Below are 23,168 nucleotides of genomic sequence, written 5' to 3' on the forward strand. Positions count from 1 at the left end.
CTGTAGCAGCTGGCAGGCTCTAGCTGGTGCTAGCTGGTGTTGAGATTTAGCTTAAAGAACCATTGGTTGCTGTTCAGGTCCGCCACAATGTCGTCCATAGTTGATGTGCTGTGTTGCTCCCATTTAATTTCATGTTGACACATAACGGAGTGGCCCCTGGCTGCTTGGGCTTTGGCGCAACCACTAGCGGGGACACGCAGGGCGAAGCGCCAATGACTTTCTCTATGACCCCTTCTTTTCGAGGTCCTAAAGTTCCTTCACCACTTGGACCGCAGGTCAAACAGGACCCTTATGATGATGTCGCGCTGTTTGTCTTACTGCCCCATCAATGTGCAATGGTACTGTTTGCCCATCGAGCTGCCCAAGGCCTTTGAAGAGCTGGGGAAATTCTTGCAAGATGGCAGTGGCATGTGAATTGTGCACTTGACTGACAAAGAATGCCAGCCCTAGGTCCTCTGCCGTGTGGCAGCCCAAGTGGGTACCACTGTCCCCTTTGGTGATGTAGAATCAGTCTCGTATCGACCGACTTTCACTTACTACATTAACTTCTACCGTTCCCTTCAAGGGCAGTGGTTCCGTACCACCGTATGTGTAGATCCAAGCCTTGGTAGGGGGTAGCTTGGGGCCTGGCATGATTTTGTCTAACTGTACTGAGTCCATGATGTTGACAGAGGCCCTGGTGTCTATTAATGTTGTTACAAAGATGCCTCTAATCGCCAGAGTGCACATGGGTGAAGGACATTTTCAGTTGCCGTCCTTGCCTAAAATCAAGACGACAAACACTTTGATGTCATCATTGTCATCTGGATGGGAAACCTGCGTGCCACCCTCTGAGAGGCCTTCCATAACGTTCTTGACGATCAACAGCTGTCTCAGAGCTGCAGTCGTTCCGCTCAGGTACGTCGACCCGGGGCCCTGCCTCTCATTTTGGCACACCTTGGCAAAGTGGTTTATTTGCCCGCATTTGGAGCACACCCGCCTTTCATGTTGGGCAAACATTCGGTGCCCGGTGTTCCAGGCCACAGTTGCTGCAACGATCCCCTTGCTGCCTCGATGCTCTGGGAGGACGGGGTGAGTTTGTCACCCCTGGATGGGATCGACCTGTTCTTCCTTTACTTTCACAACCCGCGTGGCCCCCCTCTGAGGTCTCGCCCCTCGCCAGGGCCACTTCCTTGTCATTGGCCCGGCTGTTCGACAGCTCATGGGATTATACTAGGACTAGGATATCATCCAGGGATATCCCAGGCTGGCGTAGAATGAGACATCTTAGTACTGCTGACTTGCAGCCCTGTATCAGTTGGGCACTTATCCCCTGATTGATGTTGATGCAAGTGCTTGCCAGCTGCCTGAGCTGTATGTAAAACATGTTGACTAACTTCTCCTTCTCTTGTTGGGCCTGTCATAGTCTGAAATGCTCATAGCCGGGGTTGAGCTGCGGATCAAAATGTCAATTCAAGGCCGCCGCCACCATGTCGTACAGTTCAGCCCCACCAAAATGCATCAGAAGCGACCTCTTTACTGCTCCATCATTCTCGCAGGCGGCGTGGAAGTAGTGTTGTAGTTATCCGACCCAGGAGCTCCATCTCAGTGCCACTGTGGCCGGCTCTTCCACTTCCTCGCCTGTTCTTCGGGCCCAACCGTCTCTAGTTGGCCTGTTACAGCCCTCACCGGCAGTCAGATGAGTCTCTCTCTGCGATGGAAGGCCTTGTACAGCTGTGGTCACCCCTGTTATTGAGGCCCAACCTACACGCAGGACGCGGGCCAGAGGTTACCACTGTGCTCTCTTGCTGCTAGCGACTGCGGCCGGCAGGCTGATGCTCGGGAATCCCCTCTGATGGCATGCATCCAACAGGCCAAGATGCGAGGAACTCACCAGAGCTGCAGAGGTGGGGTAATGGCCAAGCGATCAAGGGCTCTCCCTCCGCGTGGCCACACGGTGCCCTACTGTCGCAGCCGGCCCTCGCTGCTGATATGAAAGTGCCTCACCGCATGCAGCCAACGGGTGCCTGATGGACCTCCATGGGGTCGGGCCAGGTTGTCTCTCTGTTGATGAGTCCATCCCCCCATGACCGCATTGCCTGCTATACAGGGGTGCAACACAGGCCCCCGCAGTCCCCATGGTGCAGAGGGGGGCCCCCAGGCTCCAGGGGGCCCCCTCAGCACAACCCTCTGGGTGCAGAGATCCTGAATGAGCCCAGAGGGGGTCCCTCCACGTGCCTTGCAGGGAGGCCCCCTCGGGTTTCGTTATGCCAGTGCTGCTATAGGAGCACACTAACCTCTATTTCTAAAAGATTATTATTCCATTTACCCATCCAGTTCCCTGAGTCTCACAGGTGTCTCCTTTAGTATATATGCACATAAAGGAAAGAGTCTATCATTCTGTATATTGAGTGATATTCTGATGGGGAATTATGGTATGGTGATTTGGTTTGACTTTAAAGTGGCTGCCTACGTTAACAAAACACCCACACTAATATTGCCTTTGTTTGTACTAATTCAAACTGCAAACAATGCCACTTTTCACACAATGGTTTTCTAGCTTGTTTGCTTTTAGGTGCATAAGAGAAGAGACATCACCCGTAGTACTGCCAAACAGAAGGCCTGTGCAGTCACAAGTAGGTCCTCCAATCTCTTCCGCTTGTGCAGCTTCTTGCAACTGCCAATTGAAAGCTTAAAGATTGCCCCAAAGAAAGATGCTTACAAGAAAGTGGTCAGTGAGAAGAAGCAGCTTCCCACCCGTGGCATGTCACCCCAAATCTTTTTCAGACCACCATATTATGTACCTGCTGGACCGACCTTTGGGAGCAAGATAAGAGCAGCACTCATGTATCAAAACCATCACCCCAACCCAAGCTGAGGACCAAGTCTGTCAGTGAGGTAGCCACCGCAATCATGTCGATGCCGAGTAATGACGTTGAATTGGATTTGTCCCTTTCACAAAGTAGTACACAGTTGTTTCTGGAAAGTAAAGTGGACAGCAACCGCAGCCAGCAATAGTAAATTGTCCTGATGTTGGAGCAGAATAGGAGGTTGAGCATCCTGCCGAGCAAGAACCTCCTCTTTTATAATCATTGGCTCGCAGATCTCCAGCAAGGAAAAGGAAGGGTACTACTCCACAATCTTCTCCAAGCACCACTTCTGATGATGATAGTGACATGGAGTGGACCCTAGCAGAATCCAGAAGACGCCAGGAGAGGCAAGGGAAAAGTTCCTAAAAGAATTAGACTAATGGAAGGGGATGATGAGGAGGATGAGGACAAAGAGACAGTTACTGTGGAAGGTGACACAGAGGAGTCTGACATTTCTATTCATCCCGCTCCGAGGGATGTGGCACAAGTAGCACCACCAGCTCCCATATTTGCAAATCTGCAGCTCACACCTGCACCAACCCCTACCTCAGGAGAAGCAGAGAGGCAATTGACAGCACATTCCCACCTACCTCCAGTTCTTCTTCAGGCATTGGCAGTTGCACAGTAAAAAAGTACTACTCCCCACTTTGGGACTTTTTTACAGTTAGCGAAGAGGTGGAACACATTATGGTACTGAAGGCCTGAAAACCCATATGAAAAAACACTACATAATTAAGTGGGAGGAGCACCATAAAATAATTGCTGAATGTGGTGGTTGGGAGAGCCGGGGAACATCAGCTACAAGTCCAATCACAGTGGAACCCCATGCCTTACCTTCTGCTCAGTCTCAAATCCTCCAAACCGGGGAGTGTCCTTGGTTAACCTGTTCACCCATCTGGCCTGGGATTCTGGAGCCAAAATGCACAACTCACTCGACACACAACTTCTGGGGTGCGGCTTGATCCGACCCGGCCCAATCCTACGGCTCCTGTGGTCCGGTGCTCCAGTGATCTGGTGCTCCGTGCTCCAGGTTCGATGGTGGCATTGGCGTCTGATGTCACTTCCTCACTGATCAGGAAAACCACCACTTCTATATGGGCTGACTGGAGACACCAAAGGTCAATGAGTAAATTACAGTTATCTATGATCAAAGTACAAGTGCATACAAACGATACAGATTCATCTGTTTCATGTATTAAAAATGATCTTTCAAAAGTAGTCCTTATGTTAGACACTGTTCATAATAACAGTAAATCAGTTAAACAACCGTTATGTGAGGCAATGGTTAGGGGTATCAGAATGCAGATGATGGCTGATTCTGGAGCCCCAATTTCCATTATTTCTGTTACCTTGTATACTCAAAATTAGTCTGATTCTAAAAGGTTGTATGACGTTACAACGCATACTTTTACAACGCATACCTTTACAACGCATTTTTTACAACGCAACATCCATTACAACGCATTCCATTACAATGCATGCCATTACAACGAATTTTTAAAAACTACCTTTAGAACGCATTCCATTACAACGCATACTACCTTTACAACGCATACCATTACAACGCATTACATTGCATGTATGGTAAGTATTGGATAGTGTAGAGGTAAAAATTACTACTCTAACTCCAGGGGGTGCAACAGTAGGGTAAGTGTTGGATAGTGTAGGGGTAAAAATTACTATTCTAACTCCAGGGGGTGCAACAGTAGGGTAAGTGTTGGATAGTGTAGGGGTAAAAATTACTATTCTAACTCCAGGGGGTGCAACAGTAGGGTAAGTGTTGGATAGTGTAGGGGTAAAAATTACTATTCTAACTCCAGGGGGTGCAACAGTAGGGTAAGTGTTGGATAGTGTAGGGGTAAAAATTACTATTCTAACTCCAGGGGGTGCAACAGTAGGGTAAGTATTGGATGGTAATGGTATGCGTTGTAATGGTATGCGTTGTAATTGTATGCATTGTAATGGTATGCGTTGTAATGGCATGCGTTGTAGTGTCATGCGTTGTAATGGTTGCATTGTAATGGCATGCGGTGTAATGGATGTTGCGTTGTAAAAGTTTCATTGTAATGGTAGTGCGTTGTAAAAGTTGCGTTTTAAAGGTTGTTTCCCTTCTAAAAGGTTGTCTCCAGCAGCTGCCACTCCCAAAGCCTATGGAGATCAAGACATCCCCATCTTATGATTTTCTTTGAACAATTAGAATGTCTTGGAAGAAGAGTTATGACAAAGGTTTATGTAGCATTAAAAGGTAAGCTTATCATTGGCTGGCAAGACTTGGCCTAATTGGGTCTCATGTTGATTCCTGGTTCTGATGTTCCACTGGTAGTTAATCCCACTTGTTGAGCTACTTTTGTATACCCTTCAGAAGATTAAACTCCAGAAGTGTTTCCATCTAAGATTGGTATGATTTGCAACTTTAAGCACAAAATAAAATTAAAGCTGCATGCTATACCGATTGCCCACAAAGCCAAACCTGTGCCATTGTCAGTAAGGGCAGAACTTCAAGTGTTAGTAAATAAATTGGTGTCAGAAGCTATGATTACTCCTACAGACTCTTCTGAGTGGGTGAGCCCCATCATAATAGTACGCAAAGAAGAGGACAATATTCGTTTATGTGCAGATTTATGCACATTTAATGGCAACATTTTGGTGGATTGTCATCCACTCCCAAAAATTCAAGATTTGTTGGCTAATTTGTCAGATGGAAAGTTATTTTCGATACTAAATTTACACTCAGCATTTCATCAGGTCCCACTCGCTGCAGACTCTCAGGACTTGACCACCTTTGTGACCCCATTTGAGGCTTACAAATTTCTAAGACTTCCTTTCGGTCTAGCATCTGCAGCGAGTGTCTTCCAGAAGCCCATGGATACTATGCTGATGGATATATCTGGCACTCAGGCATATCAAGATGATGTCTTGATATTTGCCAAATCTATTGAGGAGCATAATGATATTTTATTTAGAGTTCTGGGTGTTAAAAACAATTTGGAACTACATTTAAGGATGATAAATGTTGTTTTTTAGTACAAAAGATGGGTTATTTAGGTCACCACATTTCCATAAATGGTATCAAACCAAAATGTTCCCTGGTAAAGGCAATCTCAGAGGTACCACCTCCCAAAGACAAAGATGAATTGAAATCATACCTTGGAATGAGCTAATATTGTTCACGCTACATTCAAGGATAGGCTTTCATTGTACAACTGCTACACAAGCTTTTAAAGAAAAGAGAAAAATGTATTTGGGAGCATTCCATGCCCAAGCTTTTGAATCCATCAAAAAGCTGATTACTCAAGTCAGGGTGAGAATGCATATTAATGGTTGATGCAAGTCAAGTAGGTCTGGGCGCTGTCTTGAGTAAAAATGTCTAGGGTACTGAACGTACCATTGCACATGCCTCCGGCCTTTTATTACAATATGAGAAAAAATATAGCCTTATAGAAAGAGAGGCGCTAGCATGTTCTTGGGCAATAGGAAAATGTTAAAGTTTCCTGTGGGGCAGACATTTCACACCTTATATAGATGTTAAAATGAAACTGTTTCTGTTTGCAAATTATCCTATGTAAGTTAGCATTCACTGCACCATTTTCTGTTAAGACCCCATTTTTAATCATGATCAAAACTAATCCTTTGCTATTTATGAGAAAAGGCTTCTGCTGAGTTTGCTTCCCCTAATAAATAGATTGTTATTATTAGCCCATACTTTTCTCACTAGATACAGGCCTTCTCCCACTTGTCTGGTGAGTGGAGTTTCCTTGGACTTTGTAACTTTGTAAGCAATGAGCACTGAGACTGTTTTTCTCTCGTATTCCATTGCTTTGCAGCATCTGCCTGGAAAATTCCATGATGGGCGTGTTCTGGCCCAGTTACGAAATGTACATAATATATCTATATGCTTGTAAATATCAGTCCCTCTGCAGCACTCCTAGTGACTGGACAGACTGGGCTCCGCTCGAGTGTACCTGAATAAACAGATGTTGGTTTGTATTCTCTACTGTCTGACCGACTCTTCATTTGGTGTGGAAGGCTGAGAGGTGGTCATTAGAGACCGCTTCCTTCATAGACCATAAACCGCTACTTCATATGCTGAATGGAAATGGTTCAGGTAAGGCATCAGCAAGGTTGCTGAGACTTTTATCACGGCTTCAAGAATACAATTGTATACGTTTGCGCTTCCCGGAAGCAAAAATGCCAGGGCCAACTGTCTACTCTCTCCAGGTTACCTTTGACTGATGTAGATGCTGATGACATTAAAGATTATATTGAATGTGTTGTAGCCACCCTTGATGACGCACTGCTCTCTTCTTAGAGTCGTATTTCCAAGCTTGATTGGATTTAAGCCTTAAATAAGAATGAGGTGCTGGCAGCACATGCAAAAATTAGAAACAGGTATATTGGTGGCCATCGTTGGATACACAAGTCTCAAATTGGGTTTCCAAGTGAACCATTTGTCTAATGTCTGACAAACATTGGACACATCGCCTCACAACCCTTCACCCACTACCACTGCCAGGAGATGTCTGGCCCAAAGTCACTATGGACTTTGCTGACCCTTTTGACATTCTCCCATCAAATCAGAAGTATTTGATATTTCTTATCGACTACTTCGCTGAGTGGATATATTTTGATTTTGCTGCTGCAGCTTCTACAATCAATGTCATTAAGTTTTTACAAACAATTTTTGATTTAGAAGGCCCACCTAGAGTATTAGTGACATACAACACAACTCATTTCACTTCCACACAAATAAAAGAATTTATAGGCGGGTGCCACGTTAAGCACTTACATGTGGCACTCTATTCACCTACTTCTAATTGTTCAGATGAAAGAATGAATAGATTTCTCAAAGAGGAAGTACAGACAACCATAGCGAATAAACTACCTGTGGAGGATCTTCTGAGAAAAAACTATTTGGCCTACTCTATAACCCCACACAGCACTACTGGAATAGCTCCTCTCTGCACGTTAAGGAAAAGATCACCTAAAAATATTACATGTCCTGATTGGATTAGAGACCTGCTTTCCAAAGACAAAATTTGTTAGTGTGGGTTCAATAATCTTGTTAAATTGAGAGTATTCCAAGCAAAAGAGGTTCAGAAGAAATACTATGCTGACAGCATGGAGTTAAGTGTGTAGATTTTCATGTTGGTGATTTTGTGATGATAAAGAGACCTCACAGAGTAAAGAAAAGAGAAACATCATTTTCTACTCCCCTCAAGATAACCAGAGTGGTTCAAGGTTCACTCCAAATTGATGGAAGGGGTGGTGGATTAAGAGAGCAGAAGTGAAACTTACCCCAGAGCAAGCAATCTAATCAGCAAACACAGAGGGAAGCTTGGTATGAATCAAGATACCTGAACAACTTGTTTCACTTTATACACCGTGGATTCACCCCTTTGCCAATCTGGTCAGGAAGCTTTTCCACAACAGAGTACTCTTGATTAGCCTTTTGCAAGCATGAGGTCAGGGTCTGACCAGTCTGTGATCTCGCAAAGAGGGTTGAATGAGGTAAGGGACTTGGGGGCACATGCAGCAAGCCATTTTCCGTTGACAAACGGTCCGATTCGCATATTCGGTCCATATGTGAACGAGATAAGGCCAATTCTAATGCATCAAAGTCTTGACATTCTCAATTCAGGTAATCTCAATTTTTTTTTACAATAACTTAAATTGCAAATGCATTTGGGGAATCGTAACTTGCGATTCCCTAATGCCGATGCATGTAGCCTTTCCTAATGCGAACTGTGCTTTTAGGAAAATCTAATTACCATCAACTCCAAGTTGATGGTAATTTGTGCATGCTTTGAAAAATGCACAAAAATGTACACACTTACCTCTTTTTTAAAGGGTGCATCAGGGGGGTCTTAGTCCCCGGGCACCCTTGGATTTGCATTCGCAATTTGCGATTACCAATTTGGTAACCGCAATTTGCGAATGCATTGCCATTCAATGGAGTCACATCAGCTAATAGCGATTTGCAATTTCAGAATAGCTATTAGCTAATGTTAAGGAATCGTAAATGTTATTGCGATTACTACATGCATAGGCATTTGCGATGACCAAATAGCAATTCCTTAAAAATCGCTATTTGGTCATCGCAAGTGAGGGGTTCGGTGCATGTGCCCCTTGGAGTCCTATTTAACTGAGGCTCCACCTGATTGAGTTCCCCTCTTTCCAGCAGACATGGTGAGACGGCATTTTCTGGTAGAGTCTCACTTAATGCAGCATTACCTGACAGATTTGAAGACTTTTATATGACTTGATCCATGTTATAAATGAACCATCCTATATACAGGTTCATCTCTTTACTTGCTGGTACTTTATTTCTTTTTTTTTTAATAAAAGGAGGGAGATGATGTAGTGACAGCATGTTAGTCTTTCGTCTCTTTCTTTCACACTTCAACGTGTCTTTCCAGTTGCCTTGCATTGTTACATGTGTTGTTTGTGTTTGTAGTGAGGGCCATGTTCTGCATTCCTTCTCCATGGTTGCCAACTCCAGTTTCTCCAGTTGGAGTTCGGGAATGATGGAGAGAGGACTTACAGGACGTGGGCGCCTTTATTTGGAATAAAGAAGAATACTTGTTTTGTACCTCTTCGCCTCATACTGGTTCTTTGCGGGTATGACATGTGGGTACGACACACTCTTCCGCGGGCACTCCGTTTTTACCTTGATTGAACCACGGGCATTAGAGTGGAGGACCAGCTGTTCATTGGGGCACTGTGGCCCTGGGAAAGGAAAATGGGTCCAAAAGCAGACACTAGTCTGATGGATCCTTCTCTGCTATCATAATTTGCCAAGAACAAATCCTAACTCACTCAACCAAAGCCAAATCATCATTATCTGCCCTCGCATCATAAGTTCTGATTGCGGAGATTGACATTAAGCCACGTGGGCATCGTTACACACTCTTGCCAAGCGTTATTGCTTGGATGCCGAAGTGATTGGGGATGAGTACTTTATCCGATCTGTCTTGCAGGATTTCCTATAATAATCATATATCTGCTTGGGATTCACTTCAACAGGTGAGGAACATGCTAGTAGAAACATCTATCAGAAGAAAACGTTGCTGATGTTCAGTAACACTCTTTCTGGTGGCTACTCTATCTACCTGCAGTTTCAGCACCGATCCCACCCGCCTGCCTGGATGTGATACAGGAGAAGGATTAAGAAGCTCCCGGTTTGAGGATTGCATCCATGTTACATCTTATCCATGCCGCTCCATCTACTCACCTTTAAGGCTAGGAAAAAATGGATGGATACTGATGTTGCAGCACTGGGATGGGTGCTATATGGCTTCGATGACATTACCTGACATCATTTTGTAATCAATATGAAACCAATGCCCCTACTCCTGTCTTAAGAGCTTGCATGTTTCTGAATGTAGTTTGACACCTGGGTTTGTTTAATATGTGAGAAATCTGCAGGAAGACACAGTATCCACCAGAAAGATTAATAACTTTTTCTCTACATGGAAATTTATTTTTTAATTTAAATTTCAAAAGAATAATTTTTCTTTCATTTAATATTTAAATTATTTACCGCCTTAATTCAAAATAAAGTTAATAGTGTTACATACGTCTTTTCTTTTGTTCCACATTTAAAATACACATATAAAATAATTTATATTAATATTTAACATAAAAATATGTTTACTCTTTTTTTCAAAAGTTTAATAAACTTTTGTTAATTTCCCTTACACGCTGGGGTAGACGTTTCCGTTTGTTAAAGTGTAGGGAACATATCCCTATACTTTACAGTAAGGAGATTCCATATTTGGGGTGGAGATCACTTTACCATAGGGAGGTTTCCACCCTGGTGGCAATGGTCTGCCTATGGTAAATATATAGGGAAAACTAGACAAGTTTATTAAACATGAAAAAAGTTTGTAAAACATTTTTATGTTGAATATCATTGTAAATTAATTATATACATTCATTTTAAAGGAAGAACAAATGTCACAGCATTATTAACTAAATAAAGTATTTGATTAATTTTATTAGATTAAATTAAAGATTAAACATTTTGCTCAAGTTTAAATTTAAAATAAATTCCGACCTAAAGTAAAACGTTTATATTTTTCCATTATGTATTAATATTTAATAAAAGTAATGTACAGAATTAAAAATAATTTAATTCCATTTTAATAAGAAAGTTATGGTACAATAATTTTTACATAAAACAATGTTTTACTAATATTTTTTAATTAAATAATACATGTTTTATTAGTACATATTTTAAACATTCATTTACTTTTATTTATATTTTAACTATGTGAAATGAATTTATTTAATTTAACAATATTTCTTTCGGGCATTTATTTTAACCCCTCCCATGCTGGTGACGGAACCGCTCCGTCACCAGCCACGGACGCGCTGTGCTGATGACGGAGCGGTTCCATCACGGCCCGTTCGGCGCGCCTGCGCGGCGCGGATTCCGCACCTACGCTGGATGTTCTGTTCAGCGGGCGGGGCCGTGACGGAACCGCTCCGTCATCAGCACAGCGCACCCGAGGCTCGTGACGGAGCGGTTCCGTCACGAGCATGGGAGCCGCGCGCCCCCCCACCCCACTAGCCCTACCTCCATTGTTTTCTATACAACGTATTTATGACTTGCGTGATCGCGCAACAATAAAATCACTTGATCGATTTCAGATTTCTGAACAACGCTCTCCTCGTTCTTTTCAGGAAACATCTGCCTCATCGACCGGTGGTGGAGGAGGTGGCAGAGGTAGGGGTGGCCAGCAGGGACGCGACCAGCCCCGCCCGAAAGACGGTAAAGGCAAGCAGGACGATTCTACACCGAAAAGACCCCAGTTTCAGAAAAATAAAGTTGCCGCTTTATCAGCATAGTTACTATTCCATGAAATACAAAGGGTGAAAGCATGATAAAATGCTAAAGGGAAGAAGGCTAAATTGCACCTAATTCTTACCCTCCCTTGCTAGTATATTATATTAGATCTACAGAAGGTCTCTTTGGGTTTAGAAGGGCGGCCGCATACCTCTGGTTCTAGTAGAAAGGGATAACATCAGTTTCTATACCGGCGCTCTGCATGCGAAGGTTCTTCAAGTGTGTTTTGCATGCTCTGCGCAGTGCATTATTAAACGCACCAAAACCCAGAGTTGGCCACAGTTGCATATGTGTTATGTCTAAGACGTGCACTGATCAGACCGAAAAACAACCACTGTGTTGAAATAACCTCGAAGGCCTCGGCACTCACTGCTCAGACATAGTTTACCAAGCAAAGCAGATACAATGTGAAAACATATTATTCTCGGGTTTTGCAGTACCAGTGCTTGACCATGTGTGATCCTGGAATTACCACTGTATGTTTTTGGTAGTAGTAACTTGTACTTAAAACTTTGGCTCCACCCCCTTTTTCAAAGGGTGGAGACATGTAAGCCTACACTCTTGAGTAATTTTACACTCAGATTTTGAGAATAACCCAGAGTCTTAAGGCGAGAAAGCAAAAGACACACAATTCATTGACGGAATGCAGAACAAATCAAAAAATTCACCTCCAGTCAAGAGATCTGGGTTAAATCCATCATTCTTTTGCTCACCATGCCACCCCAGTTTAATTGTTTTTGCATTTGTCACACAGAGTGGGACGGGTATGCTCAGACGTGGGTCCCGTGCTCTCCATGCTATTGGAGTCAAGCTATCCTGGCTGATGAGGGGTGAAACCCCGAAATCGGTCCTAGGATGCTTGTTTCCAGTCCAGGGAGAACCTGGCCTGGCAGTTCAGGCTGGACTGTTCCCATTGGATGCAGGGTCAACACTAATTTGCATATGGCTGGGTTCAATCTGGAATGGCATTGCGAGCAAAGAAACGATGGATTTAGGCCCAGATCTCTGTACTGTGACAAGACACGAAACGTCCGCAACGCTAGACAGCTGACCTACAGTTTACAGCAATGGTTCAATGTTAACAATGTTAACACAGAAATTTCACTGAGGTTTCACAGAGACGCTGGAAGTGCAGGAAGTTTCTTTTTTTTTTTAAAGTTTTATTGGGATGCCATAACACAGTAAAAAAAACATAATATCAGATACAGCAAAAAAAAGGAAAAACTATGCCCGATACTCCATATTTTTAGCCATTTTAACCCCACTACCCCCCACGCTTATGGGTCCATCTCCTAAAACAAACTATAGCAGTAAGTAAAGAAATGGAGGTGAAAATATAAATGAATGTGCCACAAATCAAGATCATTCATACCTTCTTGTTAAGCCAGTTAGTTAAAGACAGCCCCAGTTTCTCCCCTTTCTCTCTTCCCCGCCTTCCCTTCCTCTTATACACTGCGATCTCCCAATTGTATATAAACAAAAATTTAATAAACCAAACATATTCTGTCGGGGGATCTGCATCAAGCCAAACCGTGGCCAGACAGAGACGGAATACAGCCATTGCCATAAACACCATTTTTCTATCGTTCTCTTCCATGGTTGGATAGATATTCCTGGCATAATAACCTGCGGGGTCACTGGCACCATGTAGCCCAATATATCCCCGAGTGAGTCTTTGTGGAGGAAGTTTCTAACGATTTGAAGATTTTGTGGTGTTGTCTAAAGAAACCTGCTGATGAACACCTGAATCATGTGAGATCTTTCCTCCACGTAGTTTGGGGATTTCTGAACATCTGACAATACCAAATGGAAACAGGATTTGACTACTACGTGAAGGCATTTACAGTCTTTGGAGAACGGCTGAATTGAAAGCATAGGAGGAACATTGGATCTCTGCAAGTAGTAAGGTGTGTTCTATTATGAACAATTCTTATTGAATACTACTTAGAGTGCACTGAAGAAGCCCTTGTTGTTGGCCGAAACACGTTGGCTGTGCCTATATGCAATTAAGAAGAATGTGAATAAAAAATATTCTTGCTCACACTGGAAGCTGTGGGTTGAAATTGTTGGGACTCAAATCTCTTTAATTATTGTGATTATTGCCTCTCATTCTGCTGTTGTAATTGTATTTGATTGATGGCCATGTGGCAGCTGATCATTTGAGGTGGGCAATACAAATTCTTGAGGCTTGCATGTGACTCTGCAGGTTGGTGCAGCATTGTGTGCCTAGCTGCCATTCTCTGTTCTGAAATGTCTGTGTTGCATGTAGGATTCTTGTGTGCAGAAAGGGGCACCTTCCTGCACAAAACCAATCCCAAGAGGCGTTTCCCTCATTCCATGTGTGCTGCAGAATGCAGCACACGTGGAAAGAGGAAAGTAAAAGAAGAATTAAAATATTTCTCCTCGTTATGCCTGCTTTGGGGAAGTGTCCGGTTTTGGCACTGCCCCGGGTTCACGTGATTAAGAAACACTGGGACAGATTCAAAATCCATGGGTGCTGCGTAGGACAATCCACTGCAACACCCATACAACCCTTATAGATATTGTGGTGAGGTTTGCACCGTCGGAGCATCAGAAAAAGTGATGCTGCGGCAGCGCGAGCCTCTCATAAATAAGCCCCTCAGTGTAACAAACACTCAACACACAGTGGCACTGACAAACACAGAAAACGCCACTCCTGACAGAGCGGCACAAACAGCTAGGCTCACACATTCCACCTTATGAAGTACCTGTCTTGGCGCTATTTGTCATGTCCAGGGCCCGGTTCTTGCGTGGCGGGCTGGCACCAGCCATGGGGATACTATGCAGACCCACACACACATATACAGTGACACTCACACACATTGCGCATACACTGACACATACAGATATCGTCCCATACACCGTGCCACACGGCCCCCGCTCCTCTTGACCCATGCGATAGCCACGGTTAGGCACCAGGGGCCTAATTTGCAAGTTTTTTATGAAAGGGCAGCACATGAAGTCGCTTTGCTGCGCTGCGGTGCCGTGCGTCAAAAGAAAAGGGCAGAAATGTGCTGTATCTCTGAATATGGCGCATTCCTGTCCTCTTCCAACGCACTGGCGCACAATTGGCTGACGTCGCCAATGCAGGCACCCTTGCACCATGGTGCAAGGATGTCTCTTTTGCAGGAATTATCGTTTTTCTGCAAGAAGGGGCACCTTCCTGCACAAAAACAATCAAGGGAGGCATTTTCCTCCTTCCATGTGTGCTGCATAATCATGCACACATGGAAAGAGGAAAAAACAAGGAAAAATTCAGTTAATTTTCCTCGGTACACCTCACTTGGGGAAGCATAGGCTTGTGATGCATTACCACGTTTACAAGTCCTTGTACATCTGGAAATGCATCAGAATTCCAAGGGTGCTGCATGGAAACGCCCACCGCAACGCCCATAGAACGCCTCTTTGATGCAGAGTGAGGCAACGCCGCGACTTGCGCTGCGTTGCCTTACTCCTTATCAACCAGGCCATGAAAAGGCAGGCACAGTGGCGTTGCGTGGCCTCGTAGATATGGGTTCTGCAGTCTGCGCTGCCGGTGTGTCAAAAACAGTGGTGCACCCGTGGGCAATGGGGTTGTATATAAGCCCCCAGGTTGTGTAAGGATGCACCTTGACCCTGCATGGAGGACTGGCAGCAGCCGTCGGCACACAATGCAGGCTTGCAGGCACCCACACACTTCAACAGCGACACACATGTACACAGGGAGGGCCCCATACACAGGCCCACTGCCCCGGCCCCTCCAGACCCACTCATTAGCCGTGGCCTGGCCACAGGGGGCTCATTTACAAGGGATGTATGACGTTACAATGCATACTTTTACAACGCCTACCTTTACAACGCATTTTTCACAACGCAACATCCATTACAACGCATTCCATTACAACATATGCATTTACAACGAATTTTTTAAAACTGCCATTACAACGCATTCCATTACATCGCATACTACCTTTACAAGGCATACCATTACAACGCATAACATTACATTGCATGTAAGGTAAGTGTTGAATAGTGTAGGGGTAAAAATTACTATTCTAACTCCAGGGGGTGCAACAGTAGGGTAAGTGTTGGATAGTGTAGGGGTAAAAATTACTATTTTAACTCAAGGGGGTGCAACAGTAGGGTAAGTGTAGGATAGTGTAAGGGTACTATGTGTTGTAATGCTATGCGTTGTAATGGTATGCGTTGTAATGGTATGCGTTGTAATGACTGCGTTGTAATGACATGCGTTGTAGTGGTGTGCGTTGTAGTGTCATGCGATGTAATGGTTGCGTTGTAAATGCATGCGTTGTAATGGATGTTGCGTTGTAAAAGTTTTGTTGTAATGGTAGTGCGTTGTAAAAGTTGCGTTGTAAAGGTTGTTTCACATTTACAAGAGCTGTGCGCTGCTAGAATGTCACTTTTTGTGACTTTCCAGTGGCGCACGGGGCTTAGCCATATCTACAAGGACACGTAAAGCCACCCTGCGTGGCATTTCAGGGCCTTGTAAATATGGAGCGAGGCGGTGCAGCTCAAGTCACTGCATTGGGGAGGTGTGCCCTGGGCGTTGATGAGGGTGATCCCACACAAGGCCCATATGTTTTGACACGTTCACGAATTCACAACATGGCGTTAATCTAGAAATGCGTTAAAACCATGTGCCTGCCCAGCAGTGGCGTAACAAGGAGAAATGACATTATTTATTCTCGTTTTCCCCCTTTCCAGCTCACATAGTACGAGGAAAAGACATCCATGGTTTGTTTTTGTGCCGGAAGGTGCCCCTTCCTGCACAGAAACAATCGTGCCAGCAGCACAGAGACCTTTGCACCATGGTTCCAGGGGGCTGCCTTGGCGCACGGCTGCTAATTGTGCGCCGGAGCTGCTGAAAGGACAGGAATGCGCCCTCTCTTGTAAGTAGGGTACATCCCTGCCCTTTTGAGTTGGCAGAGGGGAGCACAGCAAAATGCCTTGCTGCGCTGCCCTACACCAATCCTTTGCAGATATGCCCCCAGGTTGTGAAAAGTATGTGCCTTGGCACTGTTTGTGGCACGCAGGGCCCGGTTCCCACATGGTGGGCTGACAGCACACAACGCAAGTGGAAACAAAAAACCTAAGCAATGAACTGGTCATCTGAAGTCTGTGCTAAACTCATTGATATACATGTAGACTCAGTGCACTAAACATTTATTTTAAAAGCTTCATTGTATTATTGTAAATTCATAATAAAAGCAATGTTATCCAAACTGCTGAGACATGCTATATTTGGCAACATATGAAAGACACATGATATATTTATACAAACAAATATAAAACAATTCAATACAAATAATTCAAACATACAAAGCAATTAAATGTAAACACAGACTAGCTGTCTCCTGTTAAGGCAGAGCGGCCGGATGGTGGACACGTTCTGTTTGTGTCTACGCTTTCGGCGTGTACGCACACAATGCAGACACACAGACAGTGACACGCACACAGACTGCGCCTACACTGGCACATACATGCACTGTCCCATACACAGTGCCACACTGCCCGGCCCCTGCCGTACATGCCAAGAGACCCCATTCAGGCGGGAGATTCACGCTCTTTTAAGCCAAAACGTCTTTATTGGTGTCTGTCTCCCGCCTGAATCTGACTCTGCTTCAATAAGCGTCAATGAGGGGAGGGGGTGGGGGGTGGGGGGGGGGGGGGGTCATTTTCCGGATTCTTTTTAGGTTTTGCCTAGCGAAAGCTGCGCTCTGCGCAGCTTTTCGCGCAGGCGAAATCCTGTTGAGAACTGTAGGGTGCTTTGGGTCGGCCCTCGTCATTGATTGGCTGGCTCCGTAAACGGAGCCTTGCCATTGGACGAGGGGCCTGTCCGTCAATGCCGGACCAGACACGGGGGCGTTCCTGACATTCTTTGCCTTTTGCCGACGTCACGCGACGCCGGGAACGCCCCCGAGTCTGTTCCGGCATTGCCGGCACCTCCCTTGCTCTACTGTCATCACCACAACACTGCGCCCATTTTATCCCAAGCTAAACACTCTTGGAGAGGCGCAGTGACCGGGTCTTTGAAGGCCGCTCTCCCAATGAAAACAAGTTTTCTCTCCGAGTCAGCACGAGCAGGAAGACGAGCAGCGCGCCTCCCAGCTGGCCTCTCGCATCAGCATCCAGAGCTGCCCTGCGCGGTGTGTAGCTTCAGTGGAGCTTCAGAGTGCAGAGTGGAGCTTCAGAGTGGAGCTTCAGAGTGGAGCTTCAGAGTGGAGCTTCAGAGTGGAGCTTCAGAGTGGAGATTCAGAGTGGAGCTTCAGAGTGCAGAGTGGAGCTGCAGAGTGCAGATTCAGAGTGCAGAGTGGAGCTTCAGAGTGCAGATTCAGAGTGGAGCATCAGAGTGCAGATTCAGAGTGGAGCTTCAGAGTGCAGAGTGGAGCTTCAGAGTGCAGATTCAGAGTGGAGCTTCAGAGTGCAGAGTGGAGCTTCAGAGTGCAGATTCAGAGTGGAGCTTCAGAGTGCAGAGTGGAGCTTCAGAGTGGAGCTTCAGAGTGCAGAGTGGAGCTTCAGAGTGCAGAGTGGAGCTTCAGAGTGCAGAGTGGAGCTTCAGAGTGGAGCTTCAGAGTGCAGAGTGGAGCTTCAGAGTGCAGCTTCAGAGTGGAGCTTCAGAGTGGAGCTTCAGAGTGGAGCTTCAGAGTGGAGCTTCAGAGTGGAGCTTCAGAGTGGAGCTTCAGAGTGGAGCTTCAGAGTGCAGAGTGGAGCTTCAGAGTGCAGAGTGGAGCTTCAGAGTGCAGAGTGGAGCTTCAGAGTGGAGCTTCAGAGTGGAGCTTCAGAGTGGAGCTTCAGAGTGCAGAGTGGAGCTTCAGAGTGCAGAGTGGAGCTTCAGAGTGGAGCTTCAGAGTGCAGAGTGGAGCTTCAGAGTGCAGAGTGGAGCTTCAGAGTGCAGATTCAGAGTGGAGCTTCAGAGTGCAGATTCAGAGTGGAGCTTCAGAGTGGAGCTTCAGAGTGGAGCTTCAGAGTGGAGCTTCAGAGTGGAGCTTCAGAGTGCAGCTTCAGAGTGGAGCTTCAGAGTGGAGCTTCAGAGTGGAGCTTCACAGTGCAGAGTGGAGCTTCAGAGTGGAGCTTCAGAGTGGAGCTTCAGAGTGGAGCTTCAGAGTGGAGCTTCAGAGTGGAGCTTCAGAGTGGAGCTTCAGAGTGGAGCTTCAGAGTGCAGAGTGGAGCTTCAGAGTGCAGAGTGGAGCTTCAGAGTGCAGATTCAGAGTGGAGCTTCAGAGTGGAGCTTCAGAGTGCAGAGTGGAGCTTCAGAGTGCAGATTCAGAGTGGAGCTTCAGAGTGCAGAGTGGAGCTTCAGAGTGGAGCTTCAGAGTGCAGAGTGGAGCTTCAGAGTGGAGCTTCAGAGTGCAGAGTGGAGCTTCAGAGTGGAGCTTCAGAGTGGAGCTTCAGAGTGGAGCTTCAGAGTGGAGCTTCAGAGTGGAGCTTCAGAGTGGAGCTGCAGAGTGGAGCTGCAGAGTGGAGCTGCAGAGTGGAGCTTCAGAGTGGAGCTTCAGAGTGGAGCTTCAGAGTGGAGCTTCAGAGTGCAGAGTGGAGCTTCAGAGTGCAGAGTGGAGCTTCAGAGTGCAGAGTGGAGCTTCAGAGTGCAGAGTGGAGCTTCAGAGTGCAGAGTGGAGCTTCAGAGTGCAGAGTGGAGCTTCAGAGTGCAGAGTGGAGCTTCAGAGTGGAGCTTCAGAGTGGAGCTTCAGAGTGGAGCTTCAGAGTGGAGCTTCAGAGTGGAGCTTCAGAGTGGAGCTTCAGAGTGCAGAGTGGAGCTTCAGAGTGGAGCTTCAGAGTGCAGAGTGGAGCTTCAGAGTGGAGCTTCAGAGTGGAGCTTCAGAGTGGAGCTTCAGAGTGGAGCTTCAGAGTGGAGCTTCAGAGTGCAGAGTGGAGCTTCAGAGTGGAGCTTCAGAGTGCAGAGTGGAGCTTCAGAGTGGAGCTTCAGAGTGCAGAGTGGAGCTTCAGAGTGGAGCTTCAGAGTGCAGAGTGGAGCTTCAGAGTGGAGCTTCAGAGTGCAGAGTGGAGCTTCAGAGTGGAGCTTCAGAGTGGAGCTTCAGAGTGGAGCTTCAGAGTGGAGCTTCAGAGTGGAGCTTCAGAGTGGAGCTTCAGAGTGGAGCTTCAGAGTGGAGCTTCAGAGTGCAGAGTGGAGCTTCAGAGTTCAGAGTGGAGCTTCAGAGTGCAGAGTGGAGCTTCAGAGTGCAGAGTGGAGCTTCAGAGTGGAGCTTCAGAGTGGAGCTTCAGAGTGGAGCTTCAGAGTGGAGCTTCAGAGTGGAGCTTCAGAGTGGAGCTTCAGAGTGGAGCTTCAGAGTGGAGCTTCAGAGTGCAGAGTGGAGCTTCAGAGTGGAGCTTCAGAGTGGAGCTTCAGAGTGGAGCTTCAGAGTGGAGCTTCAGAGTGGAGCTTCAGAGTGGAGCTTCAGAGTGCAGAGTGGAGCTTCAGAGTGCAGAGTGGAGCTTCAGAGTGCAGAGTGGAGCTTCAGAGTTCAGAGTGGAGCTTCAGAGTGCAGAGTGGAGCTTCAGAGTGGAGCTTCAGAGTGGAGCTTCAGAGTGGAGCTTCAGAGTGGAGCTTCAGAGTGGAGCTTCAGAGTGGAGCTTCAGAGTGGAGCTTCAGAGTGGAGCTTCAGAGTGGAGCTTCAGAGTGCAGAGTGGAGCTTCAGAGTGGAGCTTCAGAGTGGAGCTTCAGAGTGCAGAGTGGAGCTTCAGAGTGGAGAGTGGAGCTTCAGAGTGGAGCTTCAGAGTGGAGCTTCAGAGTGGAGCTTCAGAGTGCAGCTTCAGAGTGGAGCTTCAGAGTGGAGCTTCAGAGTGGAGCTTCAGAGTGCAGATTCAGAGTGGAGCTTCAGAGTGCAGAGTGGAGCTTCAGAGTGCAGAGTGGAGCTTCAGAGTGCAGAGTGGAGCTTCAGAGTGGAGCTTCAGAGTGGAGCTTCAGAGTGGAGCTTCAGAGTGGAGCTTCAGAGTGGAGCTTCAGAGTGGAGCTTCAGAGTGGAGCTTCAGAGTGCAGAGTGGAGCTTCAGAGTGGAGCTTCAGAGTGGAGCTTCAGAGTGGAGCTTCAGAGTGGAGCTTCAGAGTGGAGCTTCAGAGTGGAGCTTCAGAGTGCAGCTTCAGAGTGGAGCTTCAGAGTGCAGAGTGGAGCTTCAGAGTGCAGATTCAGAGTGGAGCTTCAGAGTGCAGAGTGGAGCTTCAGAGTGGAGCTTCAGAGTGCAGAGTGGAGCTTCAGAGTGGAGCTTCAGAGTGCAGAGTGGAGCTTCAGAGTGCAGAGTGGAGCTTCAGAGTGGAGCTTCAGAGTGCAGAGTGGAGCTTCAGAGTGCAGAGTGGAGCTTCAGAGTGGAGCTTCAGAGTGCAGAGTGGAGCTTCAGAGTGGAGCTTCAGAGTGCAGAGTGGAGCTTCAGAGTGGAGCTTCAGAGTGCAGAGTGGAGCTTCAGAGTGCAGAGTGGAGCTTCAGAGTGCAGAGTGGAGCTTCAGAGTGGAGCTTCAGAGTGGAGCTTCAGAGTGGAGCTTCAGAGTGGAGCTTCAGAGTGGAGCTTCAGAGTGGAGCTTCAGAGTGCAGAGTGGAGCTTCAGAGTGGAGCTTCAGAGTGCAGAGTGGAGCTTCAGAGTGCAGAGTGGAGCTTCAGAGTGGAGCTTCAGAGTGCAGAGTGGAGCTTCAGAGTGCAGAGTGGAGCTTCAGAGTGGAGCTTCAGAGTGGAGCTTCAGAGTGGAGCTTCAGAGTGGAGCTTCAGAGTGGAGCTTCAGAGTGGAGCTTCAGAGTGGAGCTTCAGAGTGCAGAGTGGAGCTTCAGAGTGCAGAGTGGAGCTTCAGAGTGCAGATTCAGAGTGGAGCTTCAGAGTGCAGAGTGGAGCTTCAGAGTGCAGATTCAGAGTGGAGCTTCAGAGTGCAGAGTGGAGCTTCAGAGTGGAGCTTCAGAGTGCAGAGTGGAGCTTCAGAGTGGAGCTTCAGAGTGGAGCTTCAGAGTGCAGAGTGGAGCTTCAGAGTGGAGCTTCAGAGTGGAGCTTCAGAGTGGAGCTTCAGAGTGGAGCTTCAGAGTGGAGCTTCAGAGTGGAGCTTCAGAGTGGAGCTTCAGAGTGCAGAGTGGAGCTTCAGAGTGCAGAGTGGAGCTTCAGAGTGCAGAGTGGAGCTTCAGAGTGCAGAGTGGAGCTTCAGAGTGCAGAGTGGAGCTTCAGAGTGGAGCTTCAGAGTGGAGCTTCAGAGTGGAGCTTCAGAGTGCAGAGTGGAGCTTCAGAGTGCAGAGTGGAGCTTCAGAGTGGAGCTTCAGAGTGCAGAGTGGAGCTTCAGAGTGCAGAGTGGAGCTTCAGAGTGCAGATTCAGAGTGGAGCTTCAGAGTGCAGAGTGGAGCTTCAGAGTGGAGCTTCAGAGTGGAGCTTCAGAGTGGAGCTTCAGAGTGGAGCTTCAGAGTGGAGCTTCAGAGTGGAGCTTCAGAGTGGAGCTTCAGAGTGGAGCTTCAGAGTGCAGATTCAGAGTGGAGCTTCAGAGTGCAGATTCAGAGTGGAGCTTCAGAGTGGAGCTTCAGAGTGGAGCATCAGAGTGCAGATTCAGAGTGGAGCTTCAGAGTGCAGATTCAGAGTGGAGCTTCAGAGTGGAGCTTCAGAGTGCAGAGTGGAGCTTCAGAGTGCAGAGTGGAGCTTCAGAGTGCAGATTCAGAGTGGAGCTTCAGAGTGCAGAGTGGAGCTTCAGAGTGGAGCTTCAGAGTGGAGCTTCAGAGTGGAGCTTCAGAGTGGAGCTTCAGAGTGGAGCTTCAGAGTGGAGCTTCAGAGTGGAGCTTCAGAGTGGAGCTTCAGAGTGCAGATTCAGAGTGGAGCTTCAGAGTGGAGCTTCAGAGTGGAGCTTCAGAGTGGAGCTTCAGAGTGCAGATTCAGAGTGGAGCTTCAGAGTGCAGAGTGGAGCTTCAGAGTGCAGATTCAGAGTGGAGCTTCAGAGTGCAGAGTGGAGCTTCAGAGTGGAGCTTCAGAGTGCAGAGTGGAGCTTCAGAGTGCAGAGTGGAGCTTCAGAGTGGAGCTTCAGAGTGCAGAGTGGAGCTTCAGAGTGGAGCTTCAGAGTGCAGAGTGGAGCTTCAGAGTGGAGCTTCAGAGTGGAGCTTCAGAGTGGAGCTTCAGAGTGGAGCTTCAGAGTGGAGCTTCAGAGTGGAGCTTCAGAGTGGAGCTTCAGAGTGGAGCTTCAGAGTGGAGCTTCAGAGTGGAGCTTTAGAGTGGAGCTTCAGAGTGGAGCTTCAGAGTGCAGAGTGGAGCTTCAGAGTGGAGCTTCAGAGTGGAGCTTCAGAGTGGAGCTTCAGAGTGGAGCTTCAGAGTGGAGCTTCAGAGTGGAGCTTCAGAGTGCAGAGTGGAGCTTCAGAGTGCAGATTCAGAGTGGAGCTTCAGAGTGGAGCTTCAGAGTGGAGCTTCAGAGTGCAGAGTGGAGCTTCAGAGTGCAGAGTGGAGCTTCAGAGTGGAGCTTCAGAGTGCAGAGTGGAGCTTCAGAGTGGAGCTTCAGAGTGCAGAGTGGAGC

The sequence above is a fragment of the Lissotriton helveticus genome, chromosome 9 (genome assembly GCF_964261635.1).
Source record: "Lissotriton helveticus chromosome 9, aLisHel1.1, whole genome shotgun sequence".
In the NCBI taxonomy this organism is placed as follows: Eukaryota; Metazoa; Chordata; class Amphibia; order Caudata; family Salamandridae; genus Lissotriton; species Lissotriton helveticus.